The sequence below is a fragment of the Gymnoscopelus braueri genome (genome assembly GCF_963280865.1).
Source record: "Gymnoscopelus braueri genome assembly, chromosome: 21".
Lineage (NCBI taxonomy): Eukaryota > Metazoa > Chordata > Actinopteri > Myctophiformes > Myctophidae > Gymnoscopelus > Gymnoscopelus braueri.
In genome coordinates, this window is record NC_137623.1 from 24,161,203 (window position 1) to 24,182,984 (window position 21,782).

Genomic DNA, 21,782 nt, shown 5'->3' on the forward strand with positions numbered 1-21,782 from the left:
TGCCAGGGGGCTCCCTGGCACAAATATGTGTCAAACAAATATGTGTCAAAACACACTTTTTCCCCCTCAAGATTTTTTTGTAAATAGCAGATCTACAAGCTCACAATGGGTCGCGAAGCGTTGTGAGCTTGTAGATCGGCAATTTTCAAATATATAATATCCCATGTCTAGGTAAAGTGCTCATGGCCTAGTTATCTTCTTTTGGGCTTGTTTTCATAGACCTGGCTGCTTATTTCTCTCACAATATCTGGCAACACTGGCTGTACTCGCGCACGTTCATCTAGTTACATATATGTCCAAGGATTCGTTAGTGATGTCATATCACTGGGACATCCTTGGTATCTTTCTGGTGTTCTACTTCCGTGTCGCATAGTATTGACATCACTGTCGAATCCTTGGTATTATGATCCTAGCCTTTGCGACGGTGTTTGTTTACCAGCGCTGCCACTCCACGCTGTATTTTTTTTTCAAGCTTGCGCTTATGAAACACTACACAGGATTATTATTTCATGTCAACATTCAAGTACAACTATCAGAAGATAACTCAGGTAAAGTAATGCCTCACTCTGCAAGGGGGTTTGCCCGCTGGCCGCAGCTAATGGGAGTGGCCGAGTGGCGAAAGAAGGTTGAACAAAGTGTTACGGGGGCTGTCGTTTGGAGCTGGTCTGACTGAGACGCGTCAAGACAACATGTAGTGCGGAAAGGAATGAGACATATCTCTCATGACGCAAATAACGTCACGAAGAATGCGAAGATTACTAGATATCTAAAAACACAGATTATTCACCAAAAAAAACCCAGGATCTTGTTTCTTGACTCCTAAACTTCATTAAAAGACCGAAAACTTCTTCCAGGGGTGAAATGGTCCTTTAAGCTAGGGGCCAACCTGTGACCTCCAGACTGCTGCACGGCCATAAAGAACTTCAAAATGGAATGAATGCTAGAGAAGCGTTTAACTTTATATCAGCAAATCAGACAACTGACACGCACGCACGCACACACACACACACACACCCCCACACACACCCCCCCACACACACACACACACACACACACACACACACACACACACACACACACACACACAGCAAGCTCCCCTTCACCACACACTGACAGATTCTGAATCAAAGTTGACACAGCTGGGATGTGGGCTTTCTAAGCTGATCATGTACAAAGAGTATTGACTTTAATGGAGGAGTCAGAGGTTAAGCATGGATCGTGTGTTGAAAATACATTATTGCCTCAGAGTGAAGAGAAAAAAAAAAAGAAAAGCTGCTTCATTCGTACCAGCAAGAGACTGGAGCTTAGCAACAAGGCAGCTCTCTCTCTCTCTGTCTCCTCTCTCACTTGCTAAAAGACACACGCGCACACACTTACACGACACGTGTGTGTTTGTGTAAGCACACGCACACACACAAGTACAAAAGGGCTAATCATGCAGATGAGCACATCATGCTTTACCATATCAAGAGGTTTTAATGGAGTCAATTATCTGCGTGCAGTCATTATGGCATGAAAGGAGAGGTTGTTGACCTGGACGCCTGTGCCACCATAAACGCCCCCGTTTTTTTTACCAGGGAACACAAGCAGGTTGCATCATGTTACAACCACAACAGCAGAAAGACGGCATTCTACAGTACGAGAACAGGGATTTCCTCCTCGTCAGAGGATGATTAATCTCTCAAGAACAGATTCTGCTCTGCGTTGGAATCTGTCGTGAAGGTTCGACATAACGTGTACGCACTGTGTGGGCGTGGGCGTGCCTTCAGATCAGGAAGCAGGCCGCGCTTTACCCAATCAAATGTAGTGGGCGGGATTTACGTGTCCGCTGATCCTTCCCTACTCGAAACAAGCCGAAACTAATTTAACAATGGCGTCGGCGGAGCAGACAAACCCACGGAAAGATATTCACATTTTAACTTGCTCTTTCATCATAGAAACAAGTGGGCTTATAACCAAAACGATCCATGTTCTCTGGGAGAAGTGGTGTTAGTGTTCCGTGTAGAAATATTGTTAGTGGGAATGAAAACATAGTCGCACCACCCGGAAGTGGAGCGTGACGGCAGACTAAAACCCCGGTTTCCTTTGCGCACGTGTGCTGCGTCGTCATTGTCCCAGAGCCAACATGAGATAGTACAAACAGCAGAGGGCGCTGTTTTTCATTCTCATTTGGCTTTGGGTTCCCAGTTTGGAGGATGATAGACAGGATACTTTATTGGCAGTTTAAAAAGGTCACAACAATGTGCCTAACCCTAACCCTCATTAGGAAAACGCCAACGTGGACTATACACAAAAAAAGCCGCAGCTTGTTTCCATTGTGGTTCCAGGATGAGCAGGGATGTCCTCAATTAAGATAGTCAGCATAGCTCTGCCAACCCGCATGCTTTGAGCACAATGCGCAAGTAGACTATCTTGATTGAGGACATGCCTTGTCATTCTCTGGCAAGGAAATCCCTTCTCATCTCTACCACGCAAATAACCTTTTCACACACTTCAAAGACGCACCTCCTATTTCTCACTTCTATTTCTGTCAAATAGAAAAACTATTTTTTTTTTAAAGTGCATCATTATTGTGGTACAGTAGTTGGTCACCAGGTCAACTCTGGTGCCAGGACACTCTGGCGGTGGCCAATAAACTGTTTAATTTCTGTATCAATTTTTTAAATTGGGATAAGGATCAGAATTATGAAATTGGGGAAATGGTTGTAAATGGTATCTTCAAGTACAAAAATTAATCAAAATAAAAGTCTTAAGAATGCGGTGGCGACCCTGAATGGGCCCCAAAACATTAGCTTTCACGTGCCATGAAATCTATCTCACTCCAAGGTTTTCTGAAAACTTGCCAGCCCTGCTAGTAGGTGTGTGTGCCTAGTGCCTACTCTACGTGTGTGCGTGCCAAGAGCCTACTGTGAGTGTGTGAGTGCCTAGTGCCTACTGTATGTGTGTGCGCGCCTAGTGCCTACTGCACGTGTGTGCATGCCTAGAGCCTACTGTATGTGTGTGCATGCCTAGAGCCTACTGTGAGTGTGTGAGTGCCTAGTGCCTACTGTATGTGTGTGCGCGCCTAGTGCCTACTGCACGTGTGTGAGTGCCTAGTGCCTACTGTGAGTGTGTGAGTGCCTAGTGCCTACTGTATGTGTGTGCATGCCTAGTGCCTACTGTGAGTGTGTGAGTGCCTAGAGCCTACTGTGAGTGTGTGAGTGCCTAGTGCCTACTGTGAGTGTGTGAGTGCCTAGTGCCTACTGTGAGTGTGTGCATGCCTAGTGCCTACTGTGAGTGTGTGAGTGCCTAGTGCCTACTGTGAGTGTGTCAGTGCCTAGTGCCTACTGTATGTGTGTGCATGCCTAGTGCCTACTGTGAGTGTGTGAGTGCCTAGTGCCTACTGTGAGTGTGTGAGTGCCTAGTGCCTACTGTGAGTGTGTGAGTGCCTAGTGCCTACTGTGAGTGTGTGAGTGCCTAGAGCCTACTGTGAGTGTGTGAGTGCCTAGTGCCTACTGTGAGTGTGTGAGTGCCTAGTGCCTACTGTGAGTGTGTGCATGCCTAGTGCCTACTGTATGTGTGTGAGTGCCTAGTGCCTACTGTGAGTGTGTCAGTGCCTAGTGCCTACTGTATGTGTGTGCATGCCTAGTGCCTACTGTGAGTGTGTGAGTGCCTAGTGCCTACTGTGAGTGTGTGAGTGCCTAGTGCCTACTGTGAGTGTGTGAGTGCCTAGTGCCTACTGTGAGTGTGTCAGTGCCTAGTGCCTACTGTATGTGTGTGCATGCCTAGTGCCTACTGTGAGTGTGTGAGTGCCTAGTGCCTACTGTGAGTGTGTGAGTGCCTAGTGCCTACTGTGAGTGTGTGAGTGCCTAGTGCCTACTGTGAGTGTGTGAGTGCCTAGAGCCTACTGTGAGTGTGTGAGTGCCTAGTGCCTACTGTGAGTGTGTGAGTGCCTAGTGCCTACTGTGAGTGTGTGCATGCCTAGTGCCTACTGTATGTGTGTGAGTGCCTAGTGCCTACTGTGAGTGTGTCAGTGCCTAGTGCCTACTGTATGTGTGTGCATGCCTAGTGCCTACTGTGAGTGTGTGAGTGCCTAGTGCCTACTGTGAGTGTGTGAGTGCCTAGTGCCTACTGTGAGTGTGTGAGTGCCTAGTGCCTACTGTGAGTGTGTGAGTGCCCCGTGCCTACTGTGAGTGTGTGAGTGCCTAGTGCCTACTGTGAGTGTGTGAGTGCCTAGTGCCTACTGTGAGTGTGTGCATGCCTAGTGCCTACTGTATGTGTGTGCATGCCTAGTGCCTACTGTGAGTGTGTGAGTGCCTAGTGCCTACTGTGAGTGTGTGAGTGCCTAGTGCCTACTGTGAGTGCCTAGTGCCTACTGTATGTGTGTGCATGCCTAGAGCCTACTGTGAGTGTGTGAGTGCCTAGTGTATGCATGCCTACTGTCTACTGTACGTAGCATGCTACACCTACAGCGTGACACGGATGGTGCACTAGAGTAAGCTCCCAACTTTCAGGTTTTGTTGACACACTGACATGCATTTTTAATCCCGTAATGAATATGCACTGTACTTTTTACTATTAAGTTCACCAAGGGTTCACTACACACACACACACACACACACACACACACACACACACACACACACACACACACACACACACACACACACACACACACCAGTAAAAACTAACTGAGGACACACATTTGTCACCCAATTAGACATGTAGTCCACAACCAACCGTTCGTCCCAAAATGTGAGCTACAGTATGTCATGAACACACACACACTTTTTTGACTCAACGTCATGTACCCTACATAGCTATAGGCAGTAAATTAACTCATTACGTCACTGAGTTTCCCCTCTAGCACAGTTAGTATGTCCCTGTGACATACTAGCGTCATAGTAGAGAGATAGGCTCCTGCCCTATGGGCCTCAGGGCTTGGCAAGGCTTACTTACTTACAGTTAGTTTGCTGACAAAAACAGAGAAAAACAATGGCATACATTCACCCACTGCCAGTGCCAACGGCAGCCATTCACTGAACACATACGTACGTAGGTGAATGACCTATCTATGTGACTTATTTGTTAATCTTGATTATACGTAGTACCGGGAGTGAAAAGGCAGGAATGGCGTCCCTTTTAGCACACTTCCTCCATTCATGCTTGTGTGTCGTAGAGTGAAGGGAATTACGATAAGAAATGTCACAAGAACACTCCAGAAGAGTTGGTCACACCCGTGAAGTCTCAGCCCACGCCAGCCACAAGGAACTAGTCATTAAAGAGCGTAATTAGAGAGAGAGATTGACTTCTATCGGTAGAAAGTCACTGCCTAGTTCTGTTAGTCGTTCACACATTGTTGCCTCCTGACTGTACAGTATGGTGTCTGTTCCAACCAGTGGTGGTACTCAAATGTTTTACTTAAGTAAAAGTATCAATACTGCAATCCAAGTCTCTGTTACAAGTAAAAGTCCGGAATTCTAAATTTACTTGAGTAAAAGTACAAAAGTATTGCTATCAAAATGTACTTAAAGTACCAAAAGTAAAAGTACTAAAATGTTTGAAAATAGCAGATCTACAAGCTCACAACGCGTCGCGATGCAACGCGTTGTGAGCTTGTAGATCGGCTATTTTCAAATAGCCTAGGTATAAAATAGGGCTAAAAGTGGTTAATATATGTTTTATAATGTAATAATTTATATCTGCAAAGTAATACTACAAATACTTGTAGTGCAGTAAAAGTACAATATTTGCCTCTGAGATGTAGTGGAGTAGAAGTAAAAGTACTGGAAATTGGAAATACTCAAGTAAAGTAAAAATACCTCAACATTTTACTTACAGTAAGTACAGTACTTGAGTAAATGTACTTAGTTACTTTACACCACTGGTTCCCACATTAGATGACTGTTACGGATACGTACGTACGGTACAGGCTTAATGCTTGCAAGAGTGGTGTCTAAACTTAAGGCTCGCAAGGCCAGTCATTTCGGGACAATAAAATAGCTATTTGAGACAAACAGAAATCCTCCGTTGGACGCCGTAGAGTCAATATCCATAGATATTCTACCTGGAAATAACGCTCCACACGATTGTTTACAAACATTCTGATCTTGTCTATAAACTGCTTATGATGTGAGATTCACAGGAAAAGAATATATGCCAATACGGTACATTGCCAGTGGATTAACAGCTTTCGCTCCGAGTGTGAAAGGGGCAACTTCTCTGTGCTGGTTATTTATCAACAGTGATCGGTGTAAACCCACACACATACACACTTCCTCTAGTGCCGAATTACCGGCTTTATATAGAAAATTGTAATACAGGTACATAGTAAAATGCTGCAAAAAAAATTTGTGCTATAACAATTGAGTCAAGTAAAAATGGGTTTTAAATGACTCTCTATTTTAGTCTTAAATAGGTATACTTTTCACCTTTTGTACCGCTGTTTTTGTATCGCCGTTCCGTTTTCCTTGTGTAATGTAATGTACTCCATTGTTGCTTGTTTTTATGTGTTTTTTTGTGGGGACTGCGAATGAAAATGAGCATCATTGCTAAGTCCGGTGTACTTACATTACGTTGATATTTATTGTTCATTAATATGCCGTGTCCCGTCAAAATAAACAAAAACAGTGAAGGCGCATACTGCAAATACTGGTATTGACAGGGATTAACCATTGAACATAATGGCCCTGATCACAATACCATCACATCCTATGTTTAGACCCGTCCGTCACGTTTAAATCGCTGAAGCAACAAAAGACAAAAGGCGGTTCATATTTTCCTTTGTAGAATTATTGCTGAGCCCTGATGGCTTAGTTGGAACCTGTTGTGTCGAGTAGGGTCACTGGTGATGACGCAATCAGCCTCAAGTGCAAAGCACAATGCCAGTTATGCCATCCATCACAGTGCACAGTATTAATAACCTTTCCTCTGAATAATCAAGAAGACGTTTTTTTCCCCTTGCATATCAACAAATCGACAAGAAAGAATTAAAAAAGAAATGTGAGTCGACCAAATCGATTAGTCTCATTAACCACCGATACTTGACCCTGTATATTATACTCGTTGATACAATGGCGGCATACAAAAATTGTGAAAATAGCTGGCCTACAAGCTCACAACACGATTTAAAAGATAATCGTTCATTAATCATAATCAAGGCAAAAGTTTGAAATAATTGTGCTACTGATTTGAAGTCATATGGCCCAGCCCTGGTGTGTGTGGGGACTTTGACAGTGATGAGAGCATGTTGGGGCAAGCTATTGAACAGGTAGCACGGCTCTTCTGAGTGCCTCTATTGTCTGTCATCATCCCTCTCCTCGGGCGCTTAAGAGATAAGACGTAAAAGAATGATAAACGGAGGGCGATGCAATGTAAACAACCACACAATCACTCATGAGGGAAACTTTAAAACGCTCGCTTATCTGCCTCACAAAGCTTCTCTCCCCTTATCGCACAATGGTTACATATTTAACGTGGTTGCTCCCACTGGAATGTAGGCCTGGGGCCTTTGTGCACAAAATCATATTATCACAAAATGTTTTAATAAATTCCTCAATGTCGATCTTGTAACGATATTGTGGGGATGACTGTCGGACCGTGCTTTGATAAAATATTTAAAGAATGAGATAAAAAAAAGACAAAGTGCCTTCATCTCGATAATTATAGAACAGATCAATATGAAAAGATGCCCGCCGTATATAGTTACAGTAAATAGCTTAAACAATTGTTGATCTGTTGTCTAGTCAAGTGTATTTATTTATTATATTATATAGAGTCACCTAGAGAATAAAAACACGCCTCACAGCTATTTGTTTCTTTCTTTGCTTGTTTCCCGCTTGTTTACAATTGTATCACCACTATTAGTCCTTTAAACAACAGAAAGAGAAAGGGCTACAAAGTAAAATCCTCAGTGTTCATTTATCCATTTGTAAGTATATATCATTGCTGCCTGAGGACGAGTTATCATACTCGAAATGCGTTGCTGAGTAGTCTGTAAGGTTTTGAGCCAATCGTTTGTTCATTTGCTTGAACAAAAAGTTGCAATATAGCCGTTTGAAGGCATTAAAACTATTTTTGCATTATACAGTCGTCTCCCTCCTCTATAGTTGTTCCATTTGTAAGTAGCCTGCAGTGGTGGAAAGTACAATTACTCAAGTACTGTACTTAAGTCAAATTTTGAGGTATTTTTTACTTTACGGGAGTACTTCAAATTTTGAATAATTTTAATTCTACTCTTTTTTTTACTTCTACTACTTACACTAGATCTCAAAAGGCAAATATTGTACTTTTACTCCACAATAATTATTTGAAAACTTTAGTTACTAGTTACTTTGTAGATTTGGATTATAACTACAAAACAACTTCAGACCAATACAGTATATACTTTGGCAATATGAAAATAACCGATCTACAAGCTCACAACGTATCGTGAAGCGACGCGTTGTGAGCTTGTATATCTGCTATTTTCAAAGGATTTTTTATACATTTGAAAACTTGTGAAATGGGACCTTCTGCATGAGTACTTTTACTTTTGGTTCTTTAAGTACATTTTGATGCCAATACTTTTGTACTTTTAAGTACATTTTTAATACCAAACTTGTACACTCTCAGGGTTGAATGGCCACTGAGGATTTTACGGTGGAGAAAGTCCCCACTGGGACACACAGAGAGAGTAGACTTGGCATCAGTGTCAGATGACTAACCGTTTTGACCAGGCCTGTCCACTATGGGACAGGAAGGAACTGAGTCACTGTCTCTTTTCTGAACAGGGAGCATGGCGGGCCTAAATATACACAGTAGAGTCCTCTGTGTTAATAGAACTCAGACAGTGTAGACGTAACATGAGTTATGAATGGAGAAATGAAGGTAACATTACTGTATACTGTATAACTCCATATACAGTGTTTACCCTATAGGCCGTGTCGTACAGTACAGTACGTACGTCCCACCAGTGGTGGGAAAAGCACTCAAATGTTTTACTTCAGTAAAAGTATCAATACTGCAATGTAGAAATACTCTGTTACAAGTGAAAGTCCGGAATTCCAAGTTTACTTGAGTAAAAGTACAAAAGTATTGGCATCAAAATGTACTTAAAGTACCAAAAGCAAAAGTACTCATTATGCAGAATGTCCCTTTTCACAAGTTTTCAAAAAATAATCTTTTGAAAATAGCCGATCTACAAGCTCATCGCGACGCATTGTGAGCTTGTAGATCGGCTATTTTCAAATTGCCGAAATGTATATATAGGGCTGAAGTGGTTACTGTATGTTTTGTAATACTGATCTAAATCAACAAAGTAACTAGTAACTAAAAAAATCACACCCAGTGTGAAGTGGGCGGTGTGGTCACAGTGGTCATCACAGTGATGGAAGTTCACTTAAAGAAAAGTAATATTGTGGACCAACCATTGTACACCATAAATGTGTTTTTTTTAAGTAAAAAAAAACAACCATAAATGTGTTTTTTTTAAGTGCATAGTCCTATCTATAGGGCTATGCACATGTGTCATGTTTCACTAGCCAATCACAGTCCTGAATAGACTGTGATTGGCCAATCACGGTGCAGGGTTAGGGGGGTACAATGGTGGCCAATCACAGCGCAGGGTTGGGGGGGTGCAATGGGTGTCGATGTCCAAACCTCACATATAGGGGCGTTTTCACCGCCCAAAAATCAAATAATTGTAGTGGAGTAAAAGTACAATATTTGCCTCTGAGATGTAGTGGAGTAAAAGTAAAAGTACTGAAAACTGGAAATACTCCAGTAAAGTAAAAAATACTCAAAATTGTACTTAAGTACAGTATTTGAGTACATGTACTTACTTTACACCACTGGTCTGGGACACTTTTGGTCGCAAACACACACAAAAAGTGGAGAGTCCTAGCTGGGTTCCTAAGGAGGCAAACATCCGATGCAAAAACAGATGAGTACCCCTATTACCCCTGTGTGATGTAATGTACTCTTTTGTCTGCTTGTTTTTATGTTCTTGCGGATGTAAAATAGCATATTTTCTAAATCCGGTGTATTAACATTACATTGATATGTATTGTTCATTAACTCTTACCCTGCCAGAGTTTTTTCAGAACAGTCTGTAGCCTCTGCCAGGGTTTTGACCGATTTTGGTACCTTTTCGCATAGCCACAAAATATTTTTCTCAAGTATGATTGATCCCCAGAAAATTTCTAATCACAGATGAGATTCAGGTGTGGTTTCACAAATGTCAACGAGGTCAATTTGACCTTGTTGTCATGTGTTGTTTGATGTTTGAAAATAGCTCAAAACCAGCAGTTTCAAACCAAAAAACATTGTGAATTGTTTGTCCGTTTCTATTTTAACATTGAAGTGGATGGAGCAGCAAATCTTTGGAAATTGTTATCTCCTTATTCGTTTGGAATATCGAAAAGGTGTCAATACTAAATAATTAGAGAATCTTTTTAGAAATATTTTTTTTTTGAAAAAAGTTTTTTTTTTTTTTTTTTTTTTCATGACGTTTTTAAACGTCTTTGGCAGGCAACAGCTAATTTCTCAAAGACGTTTATAAACGTCTTTGGCAGTTATAGAGTTAATATGCAGCGTCCCGTCTAAATAAACACATAAAGTAAAAAGATGAGGAGGGGAGGCCACTGTGCAATGCAATATATAGTTTTAATGCCTCCAAATACGCTTATTTTTACAACATTTGTCTAGGCAGACTAACACAAAACCTGTTGCCGAGTAGCCTTAAGATTTGTAGCCATTTGTGTGTTTGTCTGCCTACACAAACTTTGGGAAAATATGTGCATTTGAAGGCATTAAAACTACCTTTTGCATTGTACAGTGGTCTGCGTCGCCATCCTCGTCCCCAAGGCTCAATTCTGGGGCCGATTATCTTCTCTCTCTACCGACTCTCCTTAGGGTTGATTTAGAAAAAACATGGCATTTCCTTCCATTTTTATGCAGATGATTCCCAATAATATCTGCCTCTGAAAAGAGATGGTGCTACTACTTTTAATCCACTGCTGGGGTGTCTCAAGGACTTCAAAGCCTGGACGGCCTTAGTTGTTTTAAAATTTTAACAAGGGAAAAACTGAGGTCATGATCATTTTAGACCCAGTATTGCTGAACTTGATCTCTACTCCCTGAAGCCCACTGTAACCAACCTTGGCGTCAACAGTACAACCATGAATCAATACCTGATAAGTATCACAAAGCAGGATTATCAAGTTAGATTATCAAGTTAGGTAGATAACGTACTGTAAGAAGTGTTATGAAATGCCTTTAGGTAACTTCTCTTTTGATTTGACGCTAAAATATAAAAAGGTACTTGACTTCCTTCAGAAAGCCTGACAAGGTCTATGTCTATCTTTGTTTATTTTGTTTATTCTTATTCATGTAAAACGTAGTTGGTTTTGGTTTTGGTTTTGCTTTGTTTGTTTTGTTCTAAAATGTCTGTCAGTATGTTGCCTGGTTTTCTTTTCAAATGTCATTTTTCAATGTCATTGATTAAGGGTACTGTGGATATTATTGCCAAGAATATCAGTACTATTACCATTCTGTGCCTACGGGTGGACAGACCTTGGCAGGGGTGGGAGGGAGGGGGAAAAAAGGCACCAAACAAATGTATTTAAAAATGTCTGTACAGAAGGGAGGAAAGGAGGAATGGAGAAAATTTAGTTTTTTACAATGTATTACGGTCTTTTTTCGTCTCTCTCTCTCTCTCTAACATGGTGCTCAATAAACACAAGATATAGAAAAAAATAATAAAGCTGACCTCATGATGTTCATCACACTGTCCCGATGATGACCGAAGATTCTAACGGACCGGTGTTGTGTTAAGAGACAAAAGAAGTGTGATTGATTCTTTCAGGAACCTGGCATTTATATAAGATCTGATAAGAGGAGAACATCCAACAATAGAACATCATTACCCACTTCGCTGAGTCATTAAAGAAAGAGGGGGGGGGGGTGAATAAGCCAAAGAAACCACATCACAAATAATGGAAATGAAAATTCGGAACACTAATAACTCCACCTCATATCCAAACATAACAAACAATAAGCCTTTCTCTCCCCCCCCCCCCCCTCTCTCTCTCTCTCTGGTGAAAAGTGTTGTTTCACTCAGACTTCTACAGACTCATACTGTAGCTCTAGGCAGCCCTGTGCACCGGCAGTCAAGGATACAAAACAAACAACAGAGGCCTGTAGAGTGTGTGTGTGTGTGTGTGTGTGTGTGTGTGTGTGTGTGTGTGTGTGTGTGTGTGTGCAGGCGCGTGCGTGCTTGTATGAATGTAGAAAGATAGTGCAGGGACACAGAGGGAGAGAGAGATAGAAGAATGGAGAAGTGTGTGTGTGTGTGTGTGTGTGTGTGTGTGTGTGTGTGTGTGTGTGTGTGTGTGTGTGTGTGTGTGTGTGTGTGTGTGTGTGTGTGAGAGAGAGAGAGAGAGAGAGGTGGGCGGGGATTGCTCAGACAGTGGCTGTGAGGGGATAGCGTGGTTGACAGTGCTGCTGTTAGGGCTGTCTGTAAATAAAGGTATTACATCACTCTGCCTGAGCAGCTCCAGCCACAACCACCAACCCACTGGAAACTACAGCTGCAACACTTCATTCAACTAATTGATTATTTTGTATTGTTTTATGGCTAATTGATTTTAATAAAATAATAAGCCATTAATTAGCTTCTTTTTTTTATAGCAGATCTACAAGCTTTATGTGTGGCGAATATAGGGCTTAAGTGATTCATCATATTAATCGATTATTTAAAAGAAACTATTCCATTTTTGGGGTATTGATTCGTTGATATATGAAAAAATTAGCATCTCGATTATTCGATTAATCGAAAAAGTAATTGATAAGCATAATCACTAAGAAAATAATGGATAGTTGCATTCCTAGTGGAAATCAAACATCACACCGCCCAGTTTGTATACTGCCTTATGTACATATCTGTTACTATATCTGTACAGTATATGATGCTATTTGAACTGACTGCTATTTGAACTGACTCACTCCATTGCCATTTCTTTTAACCATACATAGGGCATATGCTTGTAGATCTGTAAAAAAAAAAACGTTAGAAAATGTATGAACGATATATGAGTACCTGTATGAGAAAGATTGTCACCCACGCTATTTTTCTTTTTCCACCTGTAAACCTGTGATGTGACAATAAAGTTGAAGTCAGCCACAAGCTGGCCCCTAAAGCCTCATTTACACTTCGTGGGGGTACGACGTGGAAAATGCATTTTGCGTTCATGTGTCGCATGTTTTTAATTGAAAAGGAGTTCCTTTTGGTGAACAAGGAGTAACCTCTTTGTACCAGGCTGTTTGTAAGATAAATAAGGCTTTAACTCATTAACCCATTGAGACCTGAGGCCATTCTTAAAAATGTTTTCTAAATCCTAACAGTTTTTTGAAAAAAATCCTCAAAATATTTTTTCCACGATTTTTCAAAAATAGCAGATCTACAAACTCATATCGCGGCACTCGGTGCCGCGATATGAGCTTGTATATCTGCTATTTTTGAATAGCCAAAGACATCTAAAGTGACGCAGATGCGTTCCAGGTATCAATGGGTTAAGACCTGAGGCCGTCTTCTAAATCCTAACGTATGTTGCTATATCAGTGCTATATCAACTTTTTCATGTCAAGAACCCCCAAAATTATAAGTATTTGGACCCCCAGAAGCAAAGATTCAAGTAAAAAAAATGCACTTAAGAAAATATATTCAAAGATTTACACAGATCTTCAAGATAAAAAAAGCAGATCTACAAAGCTCATAGCGTGGCACGAAGTGACGCGCTATGAGCTTGTATTTCTGCTATTTTTGAATAGACGCGTTGTGAGCTTGTAGATCTGCTCTTTTCAAATAGCCTAGGTATAAAATAGGGCTAAAGTGATTAATGTATGTTTTTTTAATAATGTAATAATTTATATCTGCAGTAGTAACTAGTAACTAAAGTTTTCAAATAATTGTAGAGTAAAAGTACGATATTTGCCTCTGAGATGTAATGGAGTAGAAGTAAAAGTACCAAAAATTTTAAATACTCCAGTAATGGAAAAACACCTCAAAATTGTACCTAAGTACAGTACTTGAGTAAATGTACTTAGTTACTTTACACCACTGACTGTAGACACGTCAATATGATTGGTTGGAGTTAGCACGTCCAGACGGGTGATAGACAGACGGTCCCATCCAATCACCTGCCAAGTACCTTGAAAAAACGGACCGCCGTCTTGCAGCGGTTTGGCTACCGAGGTCCCAGATGGAAGTAGGTTGTGAAACAAGTGTGTGAAGCAAGCTTCTTCCATCTGGCAGAGGGTGTGTTCGGAAATTACGCACTGGAGCACACTTGCCTATTAGTTTGTATTGGCCAGTGCACTCAGTGCTGTATTTTTGAACGCACCCAGAGTCAGGTTAGATTGCGTACCCAGCGCCCATAAACTTTACAAAGGCAGTCATAGCCAATCGCAATGGACTATGAAGAATCACATGACCCCACTTGAGGCGGCCATAGCCGAGTGGTTAGACCAGAGAGTCCGCCTGGGTAGCCAAAGGTCCCAGGTTTGATTTCCCGGCCTGAGCAATGTGTCAAAGTGTCCAAATTATTATTATTAAAAAATTATGTGTACCGATTTGTTTGTTGAGTATTAGCACAAAGTGTGTTATGAAGAAAAAACTAAATCTAGTCTGGCACAAATGGCCAGGGCCTATATGGGGAGTTACGTCATGGAATCCAGAATAAAAGAATGTTTAAAAAAATAAAAAAAAATAAAGAAATGATATTATGACCTATGGTTCAAGAGGTTCATTGCCTGCCAAAGATGTTTTAAAACTTTTTTTTTGCGTCAGAACCAGGAGATAACGTGATCCAAAGATGTACTGCTCCATTCACTTCCTGGTTAAAGTATTTGGGAAATATTCTGTATTTCTGACTAATTAAGTATTTATTCAATCAATCAATCAATCAATCAATCAATTCCTCCCTGCTGTGCATTGGTTTTTACCATATTAAGCTTGCTTTGAAATGTTTCCCCCAGTTCATAGTGTCAGATGCACATCCACATACACATGGATGCATCTCCAACACTAAATGAGTAAAGTTCAAAGTTTGGTATAGTCAGGCAAAAATACGACGGTAAGAACACAACGGTGATTGCGAACGCGGAAGCGCCGCCCCTCCGCCCAAGTGCAGCTTACTATGCCACCGTGCTCGGGGTGTGTGTGTCTCTATGTGTGTGTCTCTCTGTGTGCAGTATGTGTGCAGCCGCGCCCCCATGTCACTCGCGCTCTCATTGGCTGCTGACAGACGCGCCCCCATGTGACTCACGCTCTCATTGCCTGCTGACAGATGTCAGAGTGGAGCCGTGCATAGATGAGTAGGAACTCTGAAACTACGTGCATAGGAGAACCATATCCCCCCCATTAACTTCAATACGAGGCGGAGGCAGTCACTTTCTCTCTACGCTCTCCCCATCACGGTGAAATAACACAGATTATTAACACGGAAGTCCGTAAATACACAACATAACAATTTCAAAAAGACAAAAAAAAAAAATAGGGCTGCGTTCGCTTCCAGCGTTCGCGCGTCTTACTTGTTATAGTAGGTTTTTTGAGAATTTCTTCTCATGAATTATACATTTATGCAGTTTTAATCATGCGTGTGAACTGTGCAAAAAAAAATATTAAAAAAATAAAGAAAAGTAGAATTCTACGTTTTACGGAACTCCAACCCAAACCAAATAAAAAGTGAGCCGCCTCTTCAACGAATAAATTTGCATGATCAGAGACACTGGTTCATATGTAATACAGTCCTAATTCCAACTTCATTTCTATCAGTTGTAAGGCAGTGTGGTGTATTATTATTATTATTATTATTATTATTATACATTATCATTATTAAATTATTATTTGAGTTTACTGACAAAATCATTACACGAGTTTACTGACAAAATCATTATTTGAGTTTACAGACAAATTCATTATTTGAGTTTATAGACAAATTCATTATTTGAGTTTACAGACAAATTCATTATTTGAGTTTAGAGACAAAATCAAATAAAAAATAAAACAAAAAGCAGAATGGGTGTGGGGGTTTCTCCATGGCCTCCTGTACAGATCGGTTCAACGGTAGACATGAAGACACAAAGCTACATTCTACTCACTTGCAGGTTTTCTTTAATGAAAACCTGCAAGTGAGTATAGGCTTAAAAAAAGAGAAAAGAGCAAACTAGCTGAAACTGTATTTTGTTTACAAAACTAACTAAAACTGACTTTACTAACGTCTTAGACAATGCATTGTAATGAACTTATTTTTCGTCTCAATGCCAAATGTCATTTGCTATTCTACAAAACAACATCATCATACAATGACATCACCATGACATCATAACATCCATGTAATTGTCTTTTTAAATGAATTGTCGAACACAAAATGTCATTTTCGCTGCTTTTAACAACCCATCGAGAGTTCTAGTAACTTCAGAATAACATTAGATTTGTGAACTCTGACTCAGAGCGGTGCTGCTGTGTGAAATGTTTCACTGGACCGTACATCTGAAAGAAGCGCCACAGACATGTTTCAGCTCTGCTGTGGTGGTGGAGGACAAGCTGTACTGCTTTGGAGGATACAGTGATGTTCACATCTTCAACACAGTGACTTTATGCTGGAGGAAGTTGACCCCAGTGGCACCTGGAAGAAGAGAACGTCACCTTGAGGTTCCCCCCATCCGTGAGGGACAAACAGTTGTGCTGATAGAAGATACAGTCTACATCTGGGGAGGCAGGTGCAGAGAGGAGTACTGCAGTGTGCTTTATGCATTTGATGTCGACACCCACAGATGGTTCAAACCCAAGATCTCCGGGACTATTCCAAGGGGGAGGTGCTACCACTCAGCCTGTGTCTTGGAGAAGGTCATGTATATTCATGGAGGAGACTGTCTGTATGGAAACACTAATGACATCTACAAGTTGGATACCAGCACAATGGTCTGGGCTTTGATTAACACCAGAGGAACTCCACCACCTGCTGCATGCCGTCACTCTGCCACCATCATCGGGTCAAAGATGTTTGTGTTTGGGGGATATGCGGTGTACCAGAGGGGCTACTACAACATCTACAACATCAGAGTGTTTGACACAGAGACCGACTGCTGGCTGAACACACCTTCTGCACAGGTTCCAGTATCAAGCGTGTTTCATTCATCCTTTGCCTACAATGGAGAGGTGTACATATGTGGTGGTGAAAACTGTTACGGGATCTACATGAGTTACAGGTACGTGTGGATATTCAATCCAGAGACCTTCTCCTGGAAGAAGGTTGAGCCCAAGGGAAAAGGACCACCATGTCCAATACGTAACATGTTCTGTTGCATGATGGGAGATCGTTTCATCCTCCTTGGACGAGACAAAAGAGATACTACCGCTAATGAACTGTTCATCTTAGACTTAAGTCCTCATTTGAAGACGTTATGTAAGCTAGCAGTTATTCAGTACGATCTGGAGCAGTCTGAACTCCCTCACAACATCAAATGGGAACTGGCAGCCATGACAACAAACAACAAAAGCGCAGGTCTCCGCCAGGCCAGACCTGACTCCGCCAGATGGGAGCGGTATTGAGTTCACAGGTTCACAATACAGATACCGAAACGCTCCATGGTCGAACCAATCAGCGGCAGCTAAGGGCGGGATCTTGGCGAGACCGGATGTGACGCCATCGAGAGGCGCCTATTGTGTTGTAGTTCTTTCACGATTCATCATGGTTGAATAGTATACAAAACAACTACTGCTGGCGCAGCTACTTTATGTTATGTAGACACGTCAATATGATTGGTTGGAGTTAGCACGCCCAGACGGTGATAGACAGACGGTCCCGTCCAATCACCTGCCAAGTACCTTGAAAAAAACAGACCGCCGTCTTGCAGCCAGTGGTGGAAAAAGTACTCAAATGTTTTACTTAAGTAAAAGTATCAATACTGCACTGTAGAAGTACTCTGTTACAAGTAAAAGTCCGGAATTCTAAATTTACTTGAGTAAAAGTACAGAAGTATTGGCATCAAAATGTACTTAAAGTACAAAAAAAAAGAAAAAAGCCGATCTACAAGCTCACACGCGTCGCAAAGCGACACGTTGTGAGCTTGTAGATCTGCTATTTTCAAATAGCCTAGGTATAAAATAGGGATAAAGTGGTTAATGTATGTTTCGTAATATCATAATTTATATCTGAAAAGTAACTAGTAACTAAAGTTTTCAAGTAATTGTAGTGGAGTAAAAGTACAATATTTGCCTCTGAGATGTAGTGGAGTAGAAGTAAAAGTATTGGAAATTGGAAATACTCAAGTAAAGTACAAATACCTCAAAATTGTACTTAAGTACAGTACTTAAGTAAATGTACTTAGTTCCTTTCCACCACTGGTTACAACAGATGCTTTCCTGGTTAAATAATGGCTTAAAAGGAATTTGAAGTCAATATCTATCTACCAGCACCCTTATCAAAGCTTCCTGCATGCATTGTATGCCCATTACGTCACCCATGGGTGACATATCAGGAGCTTTACTACCCTTGAATCGTGCCTCGGGTCACCTCTGACTTCCAGAGAGCTAAGTCAAGCCGGTGACGGCACACAATGGAGTCTCTGATTGCTCAGCATTGCATCATCACGGCATGTGTGTTTTTTGTTTTTTTTGCCTAAGAAGGCAAAAGGCTGGAGCTCTGAGCCCGAGCAGTGGATGGAATATAAGAGTCCGGAACAACTACAGCGTAGCTATTGGTTTTTAGCTACAGGCTAAAAAAAACGGGGTTGAGAATTTGAGAGAGCTTATGCTGTAACTTAACCTATGCAATCTGTGTCATTTTAGATTTGAGCTATAACCATTATTTTATACTTTGGCTTTTCAAAAATAGTAGATCTACAAGCTTGTAGATCTACTATTTTTGGAAAAATCTTGAACATTTGTGAAAATCTTTGAATATATATATTTTTTTAAAGCGAACATTTGTTACTCAAATCTTTGCTTCTGGAGGTTTGCACACATTTTCACGATTTCTCAAAAATAGCAGATCTACAAGCTCATAGCGCGGCACTTGGTGCTATCCTTTTGGGTTCGATGCCCGTTCCTGATTTTTGAGACTCCTAGTGCACCAGATCTCACTGATGTTTTCACTGATATTTTGTCAAAAAAGTGCGAAGTTCTGTAATCAATTTGAAAAACGTACATGATTAAACTATGTCGTCCAAAATATGGATTCCAGCCAGGTTGAAAGTGATTAACACATCGGCTGCAAGTACTGGGCGATACGGCTTTTGCTGCCCCCAACCCTGCGGAATGCACTCCCTCAATACTATCAGAGAAACCCCCACCCTGCAAACCGCTCTCAAAACCCACCTCTTCAATATGGCTATCCCCAGCTAACTGCACACCCCCCTGTCTCACCTTTTCACTGTTTTTAAAGCGTCTTTGGGTACTTGGGGAAAGTGCTATATAAATTTGAGATATCATTGCTATTATAATTGCACATAATGTCGTTAAAAAAAGGCAAATAATAGCAAACAATGGCCCATAATAACACATGGGGTCTGGCTCTAGGGTCTGTGTAAAGACATTGCATGTGAAGCAGGTCACCTCGCTCACAGCACACAGGCCCCATGAATGAAGACATAAGAGGGGATTTCCTGGTGCTGAAAAACACACATCATGGCAAAGGCATCCGCCAGGATTAACAGCCATGGGCCAAATGTGTCCTCAACGAAGCAACTCGCTGCAGAGGCCTGCAGTGAGCTCACTGCCACGGCTCTGACGCACAGCATTGTACTGAGCACACACACCGAGCACACACAAACACATGCACGCAAACGCTCGCTGCAGCCATACGACTTAAAAGCAGAGGTGGGAAGAAGTACTCAAGATTTCTTTTAGACCCGAGGCAGACTCTACAAAATGTCTTCTAAATCCTAACAGTTTTCTGAAAAACGTATGTTGCTATATCAGTGGTGCTCAAACCTTTTAATGTCAAGGACAGCTTGTAGATCTGCTACTTTTGCTAGTTTTGACATTTTGAATCCTGAAAAGTTAAAAATTTTGCCCCCGACAGAGACGATATAGATTATATAATATATACACAAAAACAGCCATCTGGAGTCTATAGAGTTGTTAACAGCTATTTCACACTTTTCCTCCCTCCTTTCTGACTGTGTCTGAGCAGCACTGTTCCTACGAGAGGAAGTGTCTCTCTGCTCTGTGTGTGTGTGTGTGTGTGTGTGTGTGTGTGTGTGTGTGTGTGTGTGTGTGTGTGTGTGTGTGTGTGTGTGTGTGTGTGTGTGTGTGTGTGTGTGTGTGTGTGTGTGTGTGTGTGTGTGTGTGTGTGTGTGTGTGTGTGTGTGTGTGCGCGTGCGTGCGTGCGTGCGTGCGTGCGTGCGTGCGTGCGTGTGGGGGTGCATGTGTATTCCCTTTTGTTCCAGGGACCCACAGAAGCAGATTTGAGTAAAGAAATACAGATATTCAAAGATTTGCACACATTGTCAAGTTTTTTCAAAAATAGCAGATCTACAAGCTCATAGCGTGGCACGAAGTTACGCGCTATGAGCTTGTATATATCTGCGAATTTCTGAATAGCCAAAGTAAGTATAAAATAATGGTTAAAGTGGTTACACAGATGCTTTTCCGGTTTTAATGGGTTAAGTAAAAGTATACCACAATATAAAGATAGTCATAGATATGCCTGTATTCAAAATTGTACTCAAGTACAAAAGTATTGCCATCAAAATATACTTAAGGTTCCAGGAATGTTATTGTCATTCCATACAGGTACAGAACGAAATGTCCTGGTCATGGCAGAACTAATCACATCTAAGCGCTGCATAAAACAGTACCAAAGGGAAATGATTAAAACCTTTCAAGCTCACAACTTGTACCCTGAAGATGGCCGTGGGCGTGGGGCCACTATGCGTGTTATCCCGATTCCCCGTCATAGTTTTTAACTCGATTAATGATGAAACAGCCATCTCAATAAAGGCTTTTTAACTTTTAACCAGAAGAGTGCCTTGGCTTTTTTCCCCCTTGTCTCACAACTTGTAGATTGGCTATTTGAAAATAGCCAAAGTATCAAATAGGGCTTAATTGGTTAATGCATGTTTTGTATTAATATTCTAAATCTGCAAAGTAACTAACCAGTAAAGCTGACAAATAATTGTATCGGGAGTAAAAAAGTACAATATTTGCCTCTGAGATATACTCAAGTAAGAGTACCTCAAATTAGTACAGTACTTGAGTAAATGTACTTAGTTACTTTCCACCACTGGTTAAAAGCAAAGCATTGAGGGTTTGAAGTACACACACCAAAACTGCGTTCCGCCTAATTGAACACCTAATGAGTGAAGAGATTAACTTGCTCGGGTTAATGTTTGGCTACGCCACGGTCATTTCAACTCTGAGTCTGAGGTAATGCTGGGTGTGACCGTAAGTTGCACGGTATATGTGTTTTTACTTGTTCTGTCCTGGTGTAGTCCAAAAAGTAGGTGCAAACTCTTCCCTTTCTCTCTCCAGCTATGGCTGTGTTTGTTTTTTTCACTGTATGCTAAAATAATGCAGATCTTATGAGGTCTCGGAAGGGGTTTTGTGCACATCATTGCTGTTGGCCGGGCAGAAACCTCTTTTTATGTTTTTTTCCTTCTTAAATGAATGCCCTACTTCATAATACTACAGTGTCACACACAAGCAGCAAAAATAACCGATCTACAAGGTCACAATGCATCGCGATGCAATGTGCCGTGAGCTTGTATATCTGCTATTTCTTTTGTGAAAGTCCATCTGTGGGTTTTTATAATATGGA

General features: G+C 41.3%; 1 protein-coding gene across 1 annotated transcript in view; it reads right to left on the reverse strand.

Annotated features, from left to right (window-relative positions):
* Positions 1-21,782, reverse strand: part of map3k22 (mitogen-activated protein kinase kinase kinase 22) — a 90,388-nt gene that overhangs the window by 53,621 nt on the left and 14,985 nt on the right. The gene's annotated exons all lie outside the window — the stretch shown is intronic.